Source organism: Sminthopsis crassicaudata, chromosome 1 (genome assembly GCF_048593235.1).
Source record: "Sminthopsis crassicaudata isolate SCR6 chromosome 1, ASM4859323v1, whole genome shotgun sequence".
NCBI classification, from domain to species: Eukaryota; Metazoa; Chordata; class Mammalia; order Dasyuromorphia; family Dasyuridae; genus Sminthopsis; species Sminthopsis crassicaudata.
The window spans coordinates 173,895,477-173,903,658 of NC_133617.1; the positions used below are offsets into that span (position 1 = coordinate 173,895,477).

Here is an 8,182-nt window from a genome sequence, read left to right on the forward strand (position 1 = left end):
AACATGGATTCTTGGGTCTACTAACAGACTTTTTGATTTTATAGGGAAAGTGAGGGAGGTGATACATATATGCACTAAATCATAGGAAGTATGTGTTTTAAAATGTTAAGGGACAAATCAATTCTCCGAGAGCCTCCACGGCTGTAGGATCATAGCATCTGAAGGAGTTGCAGGGCAACCTTTGCTGAAACAGGTGTTGAAGATTGGGAATGAGATATATTGGAGGCAGAGGGAAGAGGAGAGAGGTCAGACAACGCAATGGTCTCAGTCAGAGAGGTCGGAGAACGTCAAATGCCTCTCAGTCTCCTTGTATCATCCTCTCACAAAAGGAGATCCATTCTGCCGGTCTGGGCTGGATCTCCCTCAACCATCGTCAGGTGGCTCCCATGTATTCCAAAAGCTCCTGTGTATTACAATATTAAAACAAGACTTTTAGAATTTTAACTGAAATATCATTTGTTCAAACATTGGAATGGACAAGTACTATTCATTCATATCGTGACAAATATCCCAAAAACATTCTTGCCAATGAAGAACTTAATTTCTAGTGAGAGGAAAAACAAGTATGAAGAGACATAGAAGATGGGCATAAGAACTTCTTGATTGGGAACGAGTTGAGACTTTAGGAATAATCAATCTGATAGCTGATTTAGGTACAAGAAAATGTATGCAGTAAAAACTTGAGTAGTTAAATTATGAAATTTAACTTTTTAATGTGGCCTTTATTTCTTAGACCAATATTTAAATATTAAAAAGCATCAGGTTTTAGAATATTTTATGAAATATTTCATCTACAAAGTGGATTAGCAGTTTCAGTGAAAGCTTTTTCACAAAAAAAACAACTTGGAAAATGATTATTAATTTTTGATTTACTCCTGGAGTACTATAATAAAACTTGTCACATTCCTTATTTAACAAGTTTCCAAAATATTTTATATGAAGCAATACTTTAGAAAATGATTAGAATTTATTCAAAACATAGTAAACTTTTCCCCACTCTGTTGCCTTTTGATCAGTCTGGTCAGTCAGAAAAAATTGTATGAAAGATCAGAAAGTTGGTGACTCTGAATATTCAATATCATCCTTCAATTTCTCAGCATCTTCATCTGTTTCTACTCTGCTTGTCAGTTTTTTTTTTTCTATTCACTGTTTTCATGATCTGTTTTAAGAGACTGATTATGAATTTCTAACAGTCATACTTTCTTCACTGGATTTTGGTTCTCTAAGTCAAGAGATTTATGCTTAATTCCACATTTTGTTTCATCTGTTTCTGGAAAATCAGAGCTTTCTAGCATCAAAATTAATTTATTCACCAGATGAAGTATGGTCAATGTTACAACAGTTTCTAGAAACTTGGTTGCCTTTAAAACAAACAATACCCAAATGAAGAAGTCCACAACTTGGGAGAAATATCCTTAAAGCATGACAGAGAAGAACATTCTCTTATTTCTAGGTCATGGCTTCTTACTGCTGATACTAGTCTTTGCTCTCTTTCTTGTTGTAAGTTCTTTTAGACAATTTATATTCTTTATTAATTTTTCTCCTAATTGCTCACTGTCTAATACTTGAGTGCATATTTCCTTTAATTCTTCCTGTATGGTGGTATACAGTTCACTTATCTTCTGAACCTCTTTTAAATTGCTATCTTAATTAAAAAAAAATCTGACCTATGTACGTGGATTGCTTAGCCAAAGGCAGTAGATATATAGGAATCTGACACAGTTTTATATCCCTGCAGCACAGACATAGCCAAGTTGGTCACCACTAAAGGCACTTTATAGAAAACTCTTTTTGCAACATGGAATGACTTTTTTCAGCACCTGCTCATTTATTTCACCTATTGAGTTATAAAAGCTGAAAAGCTGATAGTATGGAATGTACCTTTGTTAAGTCAGTTGTATAAACAACTTCAACATCATTCAACTGAGAATCTGTAATGCTGTTCTTGGCTTTACCTTTCACTTCCCCAAGGAGAAAACCTTCCATGTCGGCAGTGGAGTTAAGATACTCGAAAGCAAGGGAGACGCACGAGAACTCTAAGAGCATTGCCCTTGCCCTTTCGCTCTCCATGCTATTGTTCAGGCCCTGCTGCCTTGTGCACTAGATTTATTCTTTCTTCAAAGAAACAGGACAGTATTCCTACCAGTATATCAGTATCCATATCAATACTATTAAATTGACATGCATAATTTTGTATGGGAGTTATGTTATCACATGATTATGGTTATGATTGAAGTTATGCCTTAAGAATATTCTTCTCTGACCACTCTACTCAACCCAAAATACCACTATTCAGTCCTAATCTTCCCCCATCAGACCTCACATAGCATTTTATTTTGTAATTATCTTTTGCATTTAAAGTGCACTTCACTTTTATTGGACTGTATCTGTGATTCCCTTAGCATAGGACAACTTCCAGTGAGAAACTTCTTTTTCCAGATTCATCCCTCCTTTAAAAATTCTCATTTTAAATTATGCCCAAAGGACTGTCAAACTGTGCATGCGCTTTGATCCAGCAGTGTCTTTGCTGGCTCTGTATCCCAAATAAATCATAAAAGATGGAAAAGGACCCACATGTGCAAAAATGTTTGTGGCAGCCTTTTTGTAGAGGCAAGAAACTGGAAACTGAGTGGATGCCCATCAGTCGGAGAATGCCTGAATAAGTTAATAGAATATTATTCCATAAGAAATGATCAGGATGATTTCAGAGAGGACTGGAGAGACTTATATGAACTGATGGTAAGTGAAGGGAGTGGAACCTAGAGAACATTGCACACAGTAACAAGAATATGTGATAATCAACGTGATGTACTTGACTCATTTCCACAGTGTGATGATTCTAGGCAATTCCAACAAATTTGGGATGGAAAGTACCATCCAACATCCAGAGAGAGAAGTAGAGAGACTGAATGTGGATTGAGGCATATTATTTTTACTTTTTTGTATGTTTGTTTTCTTTCTCATGGTTTTTCTTCCCCCTTTTGCTCCAATTTATCTTTCACAACATGACAAATAAGGAAATATGTTTAAAAGGATTGTACATGTATAATATATATCAGATTGCTTGCTCTCTTGGGGAGAAGAGAGGGAGGAAAGAGAGGGAGAAAAAAACTGGAATACAAAATCTTACAAAAAGGAATGTTGAAAACTATCTTTACATGTATTTGGGAAAAATAAAATACTATTGAAAAAAGAAAGAAAGAAAATTCTCATTTTAGAAAGTGACCTGAATTTACAGGGCTTGAAGCCAGTTCTCCCCACCATTGTGCTGACTCTGCTTATTGTGTAATATTGTATATTAGAGCTCTTTGTGTGTATTAATAAACAGTAAGTTCTATGAGGTCAGGGAGCATGTCCCATGCAAACTTTATAATTACTCTAGCCTTTAGCTCTGCATATAGTTGATGCTTAATATTTGTTGCATTTCTCTGGCTTTATACTTACAGAAATCGAGGTAGCAATCCTGATCGATGCTATCCTACTTGACCCTGCAGTGTGATAGTGCCATTCATTTCCCTGCTGCTCTCCTCACAAGTTCTAGCCAGGATGCTACACTGAATGGAACTTGTCTGTCATGGTCTGTGTTTCATGATATTAGAGGAAATGCAGAGCTTACATAACAGAGCTCTATTTCCTGTGCAAAGGGGAATTTCCAGGCCCATCATACCATTCTGCCTAGACCTGACACATCTAGAAATGCAGAAATGTCATATGGGGAGAGAGTAGTTAGTCAAGGGCTTTAACTAGGGTTGTTTGCTATTTTTAATATTATTATTCTTTTTTATAAAAATTAAACCCTGCCATCATTCAAATTAATGATCAAGTAAACAATGGAGGCAAGATCTGAGTTCAGAACCTCACTCTACCCTGTAGTATCTATGTGATTTTGGGCAAGTCATTTAATCTGATCTATGAAATGAGGCTTTCATTTTTGATAATTTCTAAGATGTCTCCTAACTCCTATTATTATCAGAATCACATTTTCAGTTGTAGCCCAGTCCTTAGGATTTTTCTCATAGTTTCCTTTTGAATGCTTTTACCATGACTAATGACATTTAATTTTCAATTCAGAAAACATTTATTAAATAACTATTATGTGCAAGATATCATGCTAAACTCTGGGGATACAAAGGTGATTAAAGCACAATCCTTGTTCTCAAGTTTATAATTTGGAAAAGGACATAATATTTGCACAAATACATAAACTACAAAATAAAACATGATGAATGCCAGAGGAAAGAGACAAACTAATAAGTTCAAAAGAAGGGGAAGAAAACATCAGGGCGAGCTTCTTGGAAGTGGAGACATCAGAGCTGAATATGAAGGTGGGAATGGCAGGAGTGGGGAATTCAATGGCAAAATTAAAAGCCTAGGGGTGGAGAAGGATTTAGTGGATGGTGAAATTGTGAGTAATACAATTTGGCTAAAAAAGCTCTCCCATAAGTATTCATATTTACTTAGGGTCTAGATGAACAAAGTCCTTGATTCAGGAAGTCTTCCTTATTGAGTTGGTTACAGAGAAGATCGCCAAAGGCCAAGAAATAAAGTAGCCTGGTTGATGGATGATGGCATTCTATAACTGCTGGAGAGTGTGGGTGTGGTAGCTGGCAGTACTTTGCATTTACCTTGTGAGTAGGAGTTTGGAAACTCCACCCTCTTGAGCTGGCATCTCCAAGTTACTGAAACCAGAATAGAAGACATAGAAGAATTCTGGACCTATTTTCTCTTAGCTAAACTCAGGTTTTCCTGAAAAAGGTACAGGGGCTGTCTGCTCCAGGAATGCTGATGAAATGTGGTTAACTTATTCAAAGGTGGGAGCACTGATGTCAGTGGGTCTATATTTTCTAGCTCTGAAAGGATGAGAACATTTAGGACTTGGAAGTAACATGTATAATATTGATTGATGCAAACTCTCCTGAAGATATCAATAGGTTTGGGAAAAACCACTTCTTTAAAATTTGTTTTTGCAAAATGCTATCTGTTCAGAATGCAGAAATCTATAGATTTTTGAGGAGATAATTGATAGCTGGGTGAGGAGAGTGGTAGAGGGAGGTAATAGATTCAAGATACCTTGACTTAGGTTTTCCTAATTTATTATGATGATCATTATATTTCCTAATTAGTAACCCAGTTTCTGTCTCCCAATCTCTTCATAGTAAAGATCACTGTCCTGGAAATAGTTCACCTCTTCCAAAGCTACTAATGACAATTTACTGAGATATAGGGATGCTACCTTCCCTCCAATTAAGAATCCATCACCTATAAAAGAAATCTACTGTTGATCCAAACAAGATCCTCCTGGTAAACTGTCAAGCATAGTACCTAATTACCCTTAACCTCAATACAGAAACATATCAGTCCTACAATTCAGGTTCCTACATGCAATGCTATCTATGGAACCAAGAAACCTTTCTTCTCATCCATCTTGATGGAGAATGACATGTTGAAAGCAGTAGTCTTGTAGGTTACACCTCAAAATTACACATAAAGCCCAGCCCAAGGGCATCTTTTGGAATCCTGTGGGCTGTATTTTGGCTTAAATGTAATCCTTCTAGCCATCTCAGTGTGGTTATCCATTTTAATTGGCTGCGAATCATTTTGCATTTTCTGTGACAGTTTTCTTCTAGGGATCTCAAAGGCACCTTAGCTACATTTGTCCTAACTGCTCTTTGAGGAGTGTTCATGTGATCCCCATTCCAAAGGAGGTGCTAAACATTTAAGAAATAGGTCCAAAGCTCCTTTAACTGAGCAAACTGCAGGTTTGGGGTAGAGAATGCAGGGAAGAAGCACCTACCTATTTACTCAGAGTGACCTATTTGCTCACATGAAATAATTACCTATTACCCACAAATACCTAGCTTCTTGGGCCCTATTCAAGAGCCTGGCTTTAATTCAGTATGCCATGTACACCCTCTGAATCTCCCACTTACTCAGAGGTGAAAATATGTCAAGAGTGGGTGGCTGGAAGGGTGGGTAGGGCTGGGGGGAGGGGAGTTGGGATCTTACATAGTTGGATTTTAAATCTAAGCCAGTTGCTACTTCAGATGGCCATAGATCGCTGTGTCTCTGCTTTGAGGAAGAGCCCAGCTCTGGAATAACCAGTCTGCTTTTTCCTTCAGCCCAGAGTTAAGTATGTTGACACAAAGCATAGTACTTGTTAACTACTCCAAGAAAAGAAAGGCCCACTCATTCTTGAAGCTGACAGAACTAATTTTAGGCACATATAAGAGGAAGGAGTGGAGGTTTGAATGGGGAGGGGGTAAAAATCCAAAGAGTCTGTGCTTATGGCCAGTACATAATCAGGTTTTTCCTCTCCATCTGTTTCATACAAAAGCTACCTCGGATCACTGTGGTGAGCCATTAGGTTCTTCTCTTCAAGTGTTAATTAAATGTGATATTTAAAAATATAGAGTCCTCTCCAGGTGGAATACACTGAGCTCTTTGTAAATTGCTCTCTGCCACTTGGTCGGCCCAAGAAACTATAGCTCATTTCCTTGTTTCTTGAATTCCCCAGTTGGGCCACAGCTCCAGCAGCAATAAGTATAGAGTAATTATTTCTGCCAGAAGTTCTTCTCCATGAAAAGAGCTGACTCTTTTTTTTTTTTTTTTTGTGGGTATGTGTGTGTTTTAAGGAAAGGTTTGTTATAATATTAGCCCTTTTTGTTTTCTCTTTTTTAATACCCACTGGTTCCTCTAAGATGTCGCTGGCAAACACAAAACCATTTGATTTTGCTCCTTCTACAAATATTTTCCACTTGAGGCCTATCACTTACTTTTGAGTTGTAAATGTTTGGCTGCAGAAAACTCCTGCTCCAAGGAAATTGAGAGACTAAATACAAATGACTCAGTTTGATTTTGATTTAGGAGGAATTTAATGAGACTTTGGTCTAAGCCCCACTTTGGGAAAAGGAGCATATACATTTTTTTCTGTCGCCACTGGAGCTAGCTGATGGGTACAGACCCAGCTTGGGAAAAATCAGTGAATGATCCTAAATTTTGAGTGATGTCAGAGGATTATCTGCAGGCTGAATAGACTGCAATTAAGAAAACTGGAACCTTATAAGTTAATAGACTTGTCTAAGGTCACATAAACCTAGAATCTGAATATAGGTCAATCAATCAACTTGCACTTATTAAGCAAAAACTACATGCCATATATTATTATTACAAATGCTGGGGATGCAAAGAAAAAAGCAAATACATAATACATATATACATACATATGTATTTGTTCATACATACATACACACACACACGCACACACATGCACATATCCCTGATTTCTAGGAACTTACATTCTAAATGGAGTCAGACCTTCTGAATCCAAATTTAATCTTCCCACTATTATCATAATATACCTTCTACTTGGTATTTACCTAGCACTCAATTCTCATCTGCGGCTCCAAGAAGGTATAACATGCACCACAGCCATACCCTGTGTAATTATTTTGTCAGAGGAACTTAACCAGGTTAAGGATAATTAAAGAGTCTCAAACCCCTCAGTGAATTAAGGGGATATTTACCCCAAGCACGTCAAGGTTTCCCCTGGCAAGATGGGTGGATGAACAACCTGAAGCAACTGCTGTGGAGCACTTAGAGCTTGGTCAGACGTCATAGTTACCAAGGTCATCCACTGCATTATGGGCCATCTCCCCTCCTTTCTTTGCCTTGCCCCTAGATTTCAATAATTTTGGAAGAAAGAGAGAGACTCATGACTGTGCAATTCTGCCTCACTTAAATCCAATCATGGTCAAGAGAAGACATCATCCTGTGATATCATTGATTGTCTTCTAAAATGAAAAACAAACAATAATATACATTTTAATCTTAAGCTATCATGTTATGTCAAGATCACTATCAGCTGCTAGGCTAGAAGATTAATGTGCTTAGTGATTCTCAGTATATCCTACATGACTTGGTATCTTTACAAATTCTCAGATGCCCTCCTTTTTTCAGTGCGCTACAATTTAATTGTCCATAGTATTTGGCAAAGCATTTCCAATCAGCACAATTTTCTTCCATTAAACATTGGGCATCCAGGGTAAATCTATCTGGGACAATGCATGCTATGTGATCAGATTAGATATTACCTCCTCATTCCATTTAGAGCTTCATACCAAGCATATGTTTAGATATACAGACCAGACTCTGAGGACCACTACTCTTCTTCTCTAATTGGATT

General features: G+C 37.3%; 1 pseudogene; it reads right to left on the reverse strand.

Annotated features, from left to right (window-relative positions):
* Positions 1–1,047: 1,047 nt before the first annotated feature.
* LOC141549487 (BRCA1-A complex subunit Abraxas 1 pseudogene) lies at positions 1,048–7,615 on the reverse strand (annotated as a pseudogene).
* Between the last annotated feature and the right edge of the window lie 567 nt (positions 7,616–8,182).